The sequence below is a fragment of the Myotis nattereri genome (genome assembly GCF_964212035.1).
Source record: "Myotis nattereri genome assembly, chromosome: 3".
In the NCBI taxonomy this organism is placed as follows: Eukaryota; Metazoa; Chordata; class Mammalia; order Chiroptera; family Vespertilionidae; genus Myotis; species Myotis nattereri.
Window position 1 is genome coordinate 72,703,171 of NC_138077.1, and position 11,570 is coordinate 72,714,740.

Genomic DNA, 11,570 nt, shown 5'->3' on the forward strand with positions numbered 1-11,570 from the left:
AATCAATAAACATACACTTTCTCAGTGTTCCAAGTATCAGTAATCAATAGTTCATACTTTTTGGTGTTCTAGGAAATTCCAGTACAATTGACAAATGGAAAGGATTTTATTGTCAATAAGCCAATGAAACTTAGTTGTGGTATTTAGCCTGCAGGTGGTTTCTTTACCTGGAGAAGGGGTAGGATAAGGTCAACAATATCATATATGACTAGAGGCCCTGTGCACAAATTCGTGCACAGGTGGGGTCCCTTGGCCTGGCCAGTGGTCGGTGTTGATTGGGCTGTCTCACCCAGTCCCAATCATGATCAATCGGGGCTGGCCGGCCAGGGGGAGGGACTGTAGTAGGTTGACTGTGGGAGTGCACTGATCACCAGGGGGCAGCTCCTGCATTGAGCATCTGCACCCTGTTGGTCAGTGCACATCATAGTGACTGGTCAACCAGCTGAGTGGTCGACCAGTCATAATAGTCGCTTAGGTTTTATATACTAGTATATACTAATAGACTCAAGGCCCAATGCACAAAATTCATGCAAGAGAAGGCCTTCCTTCCCCCAGCTGCTGGCATTGGCTTCCCTCTGGCACCCGGGACCTGGGCTTCCCTCCCAGCCCTGGCTTCATCCGGAAGGTCATCCTGAAGGACATCTGGTCTAATTAGCATATTATGTTTTCATTATTATAGATAATACATGGAAGTCCAAGAATGTCTTGGAATATTTATAGATTTTACATATGAAAGGCAATTATTTATATTTTGGGATATATTTGTAATTTTAATACAGGGATAAATGATCAACATTGTTTAAAATTAACTTTTTGAATACACTCTTATGATTGATATTTATGCGTCAACTACTATGAAACTGAGACTATTATTGGAAAGAACCTTTCCTTCTTTTTTTACAGTGAATTCAGGCTCTTTCAGAGTTTTCACATTTCTGTTTTGAAATCGGGAGGTGCTGTTGTATTAAAGTTGCAGGTTTCTGTAAAAAAATCCCAAAGCAGGTCTTTATTTTCATTGTCATCAATGAAACAGTCAGAAGTTCATAACACTCATACTTAATCCCCAACTTGCCCAGCATCTGAGTGAGACTGGTCGACGTGACTTGCTGGCAGAGGTCATTCCAGGGTAAGCGGGATCCGCACTTTTTCCATAGCTTGTCCCAGACACTGGTTCCTGACACAAGAATAATGAGAATCTTAGCCTTGGTATCTAAGAGACTATGGAAGAATTTCAGGAAAACTGGGATGTCTTTTACATAATACAGACTCTGAATCATATGAATAAAGTACCTTTTCTGAAGTTCTTTTTTTCCATCATTCTATTTTGACATTTAGATGACGTCGCCTTATATTATACCAAGCAAACTTTATGTCCTTGTGGTCTTTTGACTTGGCTTCAAACTCTTTGTACTTGGCAATTTGTTTAGCATGTGGTTCAACAACTTCATTGTTGATATGAACTCCTGGGTATTGAGTCTGCACTTTGGAGAGAATTTGAAGGTCAATTTCATCTCACCTCTGTCAATGCTTAGAATCTTAATTTCTGATTTGTTGTCTCTGATCCTTGCTATTCTGCCTGGCAGCTTCTTATCGGCGAATTCCTGCATGCATTGGTATTCTGTGGAATTGTTGAGAAACCTCAGAAAAGATTCCACATATCTGCTGTGATCAGGAAACAGGTTCCTCATGGAAGAGGCCATATTTAGTTTTCTCTGCAGTAGCTTCTTAACAGGTCTCCCTGTCTCTAGTTTATCCCCTCCCTTGCTAATTTCTTTTATTCAACATGGCTAGTATAATTCCCCACTTTCATCTTGGAAATTTCCTCACTTAAAAACTGACAGTGCTTGTTATTTAATCAAAATGAAACTCTTCAGCCTTTCTACCTTAAAGTCAAACACTGACCTCTGACCAGTGGAGTGTGGTTAGAGATTGATGTTCTTATATTCATGCCTGGACCACAAAACCTCCTACACCACTGGCCACAGGCTTTCTGCCTTCCACCATTTGCTGGCTGAATGTAGGGGACCCAGCAGAGAACTTTGTGGTAGGCAGTGATGGCGAACCTATGACACGCATGTCAGAGGTGACATGCGAACTCATTTTTTGGGTTGATTTTTCTTTATTAAATGACACTTAAATATATAAAATAAATATCAAAAATATGTCTTTGTTTTACTATGGTTGCAAATGTCAAAAAATTTCTATATGTGACACGGCACCAGATTTAAGTTAGGGCTTTTTCAAAATGCTGACACGCCGAGCTCAAAAGGTTCACCATCACTGGTGGTAGGAGATCTAAAAGATTAGGGTCCCTGAATAACTTCATAGTGCAGAACTCTTTGTCCCTAAATCCCACTCCCTCAATGATGTTAGAAAAAAAAAATTCCATTGTGTGAAGACAATGGACTTTTGGGGATACTTGTTGAACAGTTATCTAGTAAGCCTAATATGTACCAGTTTTGAAAGAGCAGTGTTGTCTGCGCAAATCAAGATTAATAAATTTGGGAGTTTAATATGGAGGTCTGGGAGTTTTTATTAGTATATATAGTTTTTTCATTAGTTCCTTGCATGTGGCTTTTGCATATACTTACGATGTGGTTATAAACCCACCATAAACCCATCATGAAATAATAATAAGTATTATAAGTAAAAAATGCAATTAATACACCAAACATACTGAATGTCATATCTTGGAGTATCCTACATTAAATTGTTCAGAATAGTTACATTAGCCTGCATTTAGGCAATGATTTGAGTTTCATTTCAAGAATAATTGCTTTTTTTTCTTCTTCTCACCCGAGTGGGAGATAGAGATGGGCATTTTGTAGACATGGTGGGATATGCAAACACAAAGCACCATATCCATAAAGCACTAAAAACTCAGTACACTGTAGAATACTGTTTACCCCAGTGATCGTGTGCCTGACTAGGAGCTGCAGCTCACCGCCACTGCCCAGCATCATGAGAGAGTATTTTATTGCATGTTGCTAGCCTGGGAAAAGATCAAAATTCAAAATTTGACTATGGTTTCTAACTGAATGTGTATTTTTTTGCCCCATCATAAAGTAAAACCATCATTAAGTCAAGGACAGTCTGTTATAGTCTTTTTACAATTTTTTAAGCAAATCATTTTTAATCTTATTTTGAAGCATTTGGTAATAGTATCTATTTATTTGTTTACTCATTCATGCATGCAACAAACCTTTATTTAGCATTATTTTGTCCCAGGCACTGTGTTTATAAAAGCAGGAAAAAAATGATTATATCTTCAATTTATAAAACTTAATGGACTATATTACAATCTAACCTTAACCCTATTGACCCTAACTTTTATGCTCAATATCAAACCTCAACACTATCACCCCTCTCAGAATCACAGGTGATTAGAGCCTTATTTTCAGGCCTTGTCTGAGACACCCAGAATTGTTCTTCTACCTGATTGTTCCTAAGATCTGATGCTAATTGAAAAGGGTTTTGTTTGTTTTTCTCATTATTGATTCTGGAAGAAGAATTCAATTTTACTGAATTCCCATCCTTGTACAAAATCAATGTAGATTTTCTTTTGAAAGCACCCATTACTTTAGGCAGTCCTTTTCATGGTTTGAGTACTTTGATGTCAATACCATGGTAAAGAAAACAGCTCCTATAACTTCTGGCAGTTGAAATTTTGGTGTTAGTTAACTAGATCTAGGGTCATGGGAAAGAAATCACATCTTCTAACATGGTCTAGCACAAATGGAGTATGTCACTCATTGGCCATTTCTCTTTTCAACCATCCTTCTCTCTGTCATCTGCTGAAGTCTGTCTGTTACCTGAGGGCATAACACTGACATTTGCTAGCTCACTACTTTGGATTTCACATTTTGGATAAAATACAGGGATGTGATACTCAGGTCTTGACACTTTATTTTAAAATCCTCTTTTGCTTCCTATTAGCACCAGTAGTTCATTCTTCAAATTTCCTGCAATTGGAATATATATATATATATATATATATATATATATATATATATATATATGAGCTTTTGATTTCACTCCTAGGTAACTTAAAATAAAGAGCTGACTCATCAACTCACAGATGAGCTTGGTCAATGCCAGTCTCTGGCATGTGTAAGATTGTTAAGCAATCTCTCAAAAGATCCTTTCACAACCTTTCTGAGTGTGTGGTGGTTGAAGTATGTCAAGAAAGATCAAGAGAGAGAAAAGGGGAATAAAAAGAAGCCTTATGTTTGATTTCTGAGCCTGGCTCTGGAACCAGACCTGAAAGCTCTAGGAACCAGCCACCACAGACACCACGCTGCTAACCTTCTTTGCTTTTCCTGTACTTCAATGGGCTCAGTAAGATGATAGCACTTACCACATTGCGCTGTCATTAGCTGTTCATATTTATTTTCCATGCTTGAAAGAAAGGGCCCCATGATACTCATCTTTGAGTCCTGAAACAAATATCACTAAACTTTGGGTGACTATGGGAGTGAATAAGTGAAGTGATCTCTACATTTGACCACTGATGTGTTATAAAGGACGATATATTGAGCTATAGAATTAATTTCTGATTAACCCTGATTTTCCATCTAGGCTTTTAGTAAAATAGAGTAGTAAAGAAAGAGAATTAGTAATCAGAAAGAGGAATGAAGGATAGAGGGATATAAAAGAGGAAGGATGGGTCAGAGTTATTCATTAAACTAAAGAGGACAGAAGAGATAGAAAGTTGAAAAAAGATAAGATTTATAGATGGGAATAGAGAGAGAGAGCTATGAAAGAGATGACAATGGTGGAAGCAGCCAGTCAGAATCCAGGAATACAGTCAAGTAGTTCCCTGACCCACCAAACAGGATGCTGTGAAGATATAGGGCCATAAACCTTGGAGTTTCTTAGAGGGAAGCTTCTCTATGGATAAGAAAGTCCTATTATTCCGTATTATTATTTTCCTTTCATGTTGGGCGATGTGCCCCTGACAGTTGGAGTCTCCTTTCAGCCAAATAGCTCCCATATGCTACATAATGCTGCTGCTGATTAAAATCCTATGGAAGATTCGGGCTGTATCTGGAACAATAGCAGTCTGAATTCGATTTATCAGTCTTCTGGGGAAGCAAAGATAATCAAATTTCCCCCTTCAGCAACTTTGGGAACAAGCCATTTGCTGAGATGACAATGGATGTGAGTCTCGAATTTGCAGTTTGTACACCTGCTGCCTGTTAATCACAAGTTTCTGACATTTTGTGAGGTTTCTTTTTTCCTACTCATATGTTATGGGCTTTGTCGTTTAAAGGCAAGAGCACTTTTGTGAAAACTAGTTACAGAAACATGCATGAAAAATTAGGGAGATCTGTAGGGAGACTAAGTTATGGGTGATATGAGGAAAAACCCGGTATTTTCTCAGAGAAATATGGGTTCCAATATGCTTTTCAGTGTATTAGTATGTGACCTGGACAAGTGATTTAAGCCCTCTGAGCTTTGGTTCCCTTAACTATAAAATGGGAATAATGATTCCTACATCAGAGGGTTGCCTTGTGTATTAAATTACATAATTTATGTTTGCCTGTGCATTCTGGAAAAATCTGTATAGCAAAAACTACAAAGAACTCCTGGCACAAATACCCCATTCAAATCCCTGCACTACATAGCTTGGCCAAACTTTAACATGGTTTCTGATAGCCTAAGGTCTGTGGTTCCTGAGACAACCAAGTCCCTTTTGAAATCCCTGTCTGGAAAAGCTTAGGGCTATCAGAAAAATAGACTGTTGGTTCTAGTCAACATCTGATCTCACTTTCTTAGAATATTTACTAAAAAGGGTTTACAATCCCAAATCCTTTCTCTAATCCTTTGAGATGTAGATGCATCTCCTACAAGGCAGGGGCTACTTTCTCAGGGACCTGAAAAGCCATGCCTTTGAGATAAAGTCTTCAGGAAGGCTCCCTGGAAGGATAACTTCAGTAATCTCCCAACAAGCGGACAGCTGTCTGTTCCAATCACCTTTACACTCACTCATCCTTTGTAATTTTGAATTTCTGCTTACTCCCATTCTCTACACCCTATTCTCCTTTTAAAATGCCCAGTCACCTCTGTGAAAATCGGAATGGAGCTCAGCTCTTTCCCCTATTATTAGTTCTAACTGAGGCCCAGTTTTGTTTATTTTTGAAATGTAGATACTGGCTTGTGGTAACACCTACCAAACTCCTACCACAGATCTCTGTCTAAGAGGTGGGGAAGGGGAGGGTTGAGGCTGAGTCTTGTCAGGAAAGGTCATGGGAAGAAATTGGGAAAACGTGAGAAGGTTGTTGTCTGTTTTCTGACTCTGCTTCTGGGAAATTGGCCTGAGGGCTAGCTTCTGCTCATAAATTTTTCAAAGGTTAGAAATGTAACTTAAACAATATTTCATTATTTTAGCTTAAGCCAAAATGGAATTTAAGGTGGATCCAGCTTTAGGTAGGCACTCTTTCTTTCTGTAGACCAGGGGTGGGGAATGTCTGGTCCTTGGGCCTTATAAAGCCTACGAAATCATTTGATCTTGCCCTGCCAGGGCATTAGGGGTAAGTTAATTAAGTAGTTGAACAAATATATCAGGCTAATTTTTAAGTTGATAATTTTGTATGGCCGGTGAATGATGTTATAAATATCAAAATGGCCCTTGGCAGAAAAAAGGTTCCCTACTCCTGCTCTAGATCATGCTGTCTGACCAAATGCTTTGTGATGAAAGAACTGTTCTCTTTGAACTGTCCAATACAACAGCCTGTATGACTATTGAGCATTGAAGCGAAGCTATTAGCAACTCAGTAAGTGAATGATTTGATTTAATTTTAATGAAGTCCAGTGTAAAAAGCCACAGGTGGCTGGTGGCAACTCTCTGAGAGGACACAACTCTAAATCATGCCGTGCTCACCTCTTCTTGGCTTTATTCTCAGACTGTCTCCATGTCATGTCAAGGTGGCTCCTGGAAGCTCCTGACTCGGCTGGTCCTTAAAGATTGTGATCTTGCCCGGCCAGTGTTTCTCAGTGGTTGAGTATCGACCTATGAACCAGGAGATCATGGTTCAATTCCCAGTCAGGGCACATGCCTGGGTTGTGGGTGCAACCCCAGTGTGGGGTGTGTGGGAGGCAGCTGATCAATGATTCTCTCTCATGAGTGATGTTTCCATCTCTCCCCCTCTCTTCTGCCTCTCTGAAATCAATAAAAATATATTTTAAAAAAGAAAAAGATTGTGATCTCACAGAAAACATATTTTCTTCAGCAGCCTTATCAACCCCTGAAGATGATTCTAATTGGCCTTCCTTAGGTAAGTGGAGATGGACACTCCTGATCACATCCTGTTATGAGCCATTAAATTCAGTGCATTTCCAGAACTGATTTGAGTTCAGGAGGAATAGTTATCAAATGGTGGTTAAAGCAAACATTGAAGGACTTTTAAATCTTCTTGTGATTACAGTGACAAACAGTAATGGGATGTTTAAGATATGTTGCCCTGGTCAGGAAAACAATAAAGTCTTTGCTTTATTTCAGATGAATAGAGTAAAAAGAAAAGGGGGCTAAAATTTGATTTTATAATGATGTAGTCCACAGTGAGAATTTGAGAAAATGTTTCAAGTATGTCAGTAGATCAAGTCTTATCTAAAGAAAACTGCTATTGCTAGCAGTAAGTTAGATTATAAATGTATGGATGAATAGGTGATACAAACAAAAGAGACAAAAGTATGATCAATAGGCCCCATCATTCCATTCTAATAGCTTCCAGTCCATTCCTTGCAGGTGAACATGTAGATTACAGGTAGAGAAATTTGTGATTGGCTAAGGACACTCACAGTCTCTGTCAAGAACTCATATGTCCATGTTTTCGGCCTTCCTTCAGGAAGTGAATGGTCACCTGCTTTTTTTAAAAAAAAAATTTTAAATATATTTTATTGATGTTTTTTTACAAAGAAGAAGGGAGAGGGAGTTAGAAACATCTATGAGAGAGATCGATCAGCTGCCTCCTGCACGCCCCCCACTGGGGATGTGTCCGCAACCAAGGTACATGCCCTTGACTGGAATCGAACCTGGGACCCTTCAGTCCGCAGGCTGATGCTCTATCCATTGAGCCAAACCAAGTTGGCAAATGGTCACTTGCTTTGCCACAAAACCAGTTTACATCCATGTGTTATCTTAATGATATACAGGCCAATGTCTTGTCAAAATATCCTCACATGACCAACCTATTAACCAGGAGGTCATGGTTCAATTCCAGATCAGGGCACTTGCCTGGGTTTTGGGATCAATTCCCAGTGTGTAGCATGCAGGAAGCAGCCAATCAATGATTCTCTCTCATCATTGATGTTTCTATCTCTCTCTCCCTCTCCCTTCTTCTCTGAAATCTATATATATATAGATTTATTTTATATATAAAAATAAAATATTCTCACACAGTTATAGTTATTGGCACATGTAGGTTTGTTTAGTTCATGAAAAAACTGTTTATGGAGGTTTTTGTGGAGACTGAGTAATTAAAGGGTCTGGAAAAAGGTTGTGGCTTTAATTCAACACAGACTGTCTCAATATATCTGAGGACAAACTGTAGCTGTTAACAAGTCTGAAACCTTGAGAGAAACAGAGGTTTTCAGCTTTAGGCTACTGGGGTAAGAATACATTGTTGTGCAGTGTGTTGATGGCTTAAATTTTTGAGGGCTTCTGCGGTATAAGTCTCAACTCTTTAGCCAGGTGATAAACACATCATGCTTGAGAGGAAGCCATGGATTCGAATAGATTTCTTACTTCTTTTCTTTAGACCACCTGACTTCTTTCCTCAGCTATGGGTTGAAACCTTGGGAAGTGACTGTTGTCTCCTCTAGCTCATTACCCCAAAGCTGTGAAGAAAATTTTAAGTTTGTAAATTCTAAATGCGACCATCTCAGGGGTCAAGTTTCTCAAACTCACAGACACTGCACAGAACAATAACACATGAGGCAGCAACTTAGATCTGTGTTCCTTACTTAGATCTGTTTACTAAGGAAAATTATGGCAACTTCTGTGACTTCTGAAAGTCCAACCTCAGCATTTCAGAGCATTTAGCATTTAGCCAAGTGGCAGAGCAGCAGACTCATTTTGAGTAAGATATTTAAAGAAGGAAGTAGTGCCATATGTCATCGGCTGGCATAATTTAACTTGCAAATCACATGTTGGCAAGAACTAGTTGGCAGCAGATGGCTGAACTCTTCTGTGTTTCAGACTCCAAGCCTATCCTTTCCTATTTTGTGTTGGAAAGCTAATTAAAAGCCTTTTTATCACCATCAGATTAATTACAAACAAGCCTTTGTAGCTGGTAGGAAACTGACCTGGGTTCAACAACCTTCCCCCAAACCTTCTATTTTCCAAGATTTTCAAAATTTTTTTTTTCTAAGGTGATTTATTCAAACTGAATACACCTAATCTTTCTGTCTCAAATGCCATGAGCTACTACTGAGGCCAAATATGAGTTACTTACTTACTAATTAGGACATAATCTGCTATAAATTTAAGAGTGCTTGCTAATTTAATTTCAATACTTCTAGTTAATTTTATAAAATTCATTGAAACACAGTTTTATTTTCTTTTTTCAGTTTTTTTTTAATTTTAAGAAAAACGATTTTAATTAAAATAATGTTGTATGCAATAAAACTTAATATTTCAAGAAAAACTATCTACATATAATAATGTTACATGGAATATACATTAATATCTCAAGAAAAATGATTTTAAATATGATATTACATGCAATAAACACCAATTATTCAAGAAAAATGATCTTACATATAATAATATTACATGCAATAAACATTAATATTTCATGAATAAAAGGATTTTAAGTATAATAATATAGTATGATCTCACAAAACTTGTAGGAAATATTAAAAATCTGCAAATAACAGGATTACTTATATTATATTCTAGAATATTTTTCCCTCTGGCTCTATTTTTACTCATCAGTTTATGTTGTTCATTATATTCGACAAATGAGTGAGATCATATGATATTTATCTTTTTCCGACTGGCTTATTTCGCTTAGCATGATGCTTTTAAACTCTATTTTGTCGAATATGAGTATTGTTATTTCAGCTTTTCTTTTTCTTTTCCATTTGCATGGAAAATTTTTTTCCATCCCTTCACTTTCATCCTGTGTGTGTCTTTTGTTTTGAGGTGGGTCTCAATAGACAGTATATAGTTGGGTCATGTTTCTGTATCCATTCAGCTACCCTATACCTTTTGATTGGAGCATTTAATCCATTTACATTTAGGGTTATTATTGAGAGGAACTTATTTATAGCCATTTTAATTCTGTATGGCTAGGTTTCTCTCTCTGTTTCTTCTTCTCAGCAATCCCTTGAGCATTTCTTGTAATCCTGGCTTGGTGGTGATGAACTCCTTTAGCATTTTTTTTTTTTTTTGTCTGGGAAGCTCTTTATTTGACCATCAATTTTGAATGATAGCCTTGCTGGAGATAGTAATCATGGTCTCAGATTCTAGCTTTCCATTATCTTGAGTACTTCATGCCATTCCCTTCTGGCCTGTAGAGTTTCTGATGAGAAATCAGGTGTCTTATGGGAACTCCTTTGTAGATAACAGTTTTTGGTTTTTTTTTCTCTTCCTGACTTTAAGATTCCCTCTTTGTCTTTAGTTTTTGGCGTTTTAATTATGATGTGTCTGGGCATGGGCCTATTTGGGTTCTTCTTGTTTGGGGTTCCCTGTGCCTCCTGAACTTATGTGACTTTTTCCTTTACCAGGTTAGGGAAGTTTTCTGCCATCATTTCTTCAAACACCTTCTCTAGTCCTTCCTTCCTTTCTGCTTCTTCTGGCACACCTACTATTCTAATATTGTTATGTTTCACATTGTCCCATAGCTCCCTTAAGCTGTCCTCCTGTTTTTTAATTGTTTTTTTCTTCTTTTTGGTTCTCTAATTGAGTGATATTTGCAACTCTGTCTTCTAATTCACTGATTCAATCCTCAGCTTTACCTGATCTGCTGTGTATTCCTTCCAATGTGTTCTTTTTTTAAAAAAATATATATATGTGTGTTTTATTGATATTTAGAGAGGAAGGGAGAGGGAGAGAGAGATAGAAACATCAATGATGAGAGAGAATCACTGATTGGCTTCCACCTGCACGCTCCCTACTGGGGATTGAGCCTGCAACCCAGGCATGTGCCCCTGGCTGGAATCAAACCTGGGACCCTTCAGTCCACAGGCTGACTCTCTATCCATTGAGCAAATCCAGCTGGGGCCTTCCAATGTGTTCTTTATTTGTGTTATGTCATTTGTGTTATGTCATTTGTGTTATCTCAGACTGTTCTTTTTCATAGTTACTATATCTTTTTTCATACTGTTTAGCATTTTTAACATCATTACTCTGAACTCTGTTTCAGATAAATTTCTTATCTCTGCTTCATTTATCTCTTCTGGAGAATTTGCTAGTTCTTTCATTTGGGGGTTGTTTCTTTGTTTCCTCATTTTGGTTGTCTGTTTGGGTTTGTGACTCTGTATTAGGTAGATCCTCTACACCTCACAATGTCTAGTGCAGTGATGGTGAACCTATGACACACATGTCAGAGGTGACACGCGAACTC

General features: G+C 38.0%; 1 pseudogene across 1 annotated transcript; it reads right to left on the reverse strand.

Moving 5' to 3' along the window:
- Positions 1–838: 838 nt before the first annotated feature.
- Positions 839–1,700, reverse strand: LOC308517412 (histamine N-methyltransferase-like; annotated as a pseudogene). Its single transcript has one exon. The product of its transcript is annotated as a histamine N-methyltransferase-like (transcript).
- Between the last annotated feature and the right edge of the window lie 9,870 nt (positions 1,701–11,570).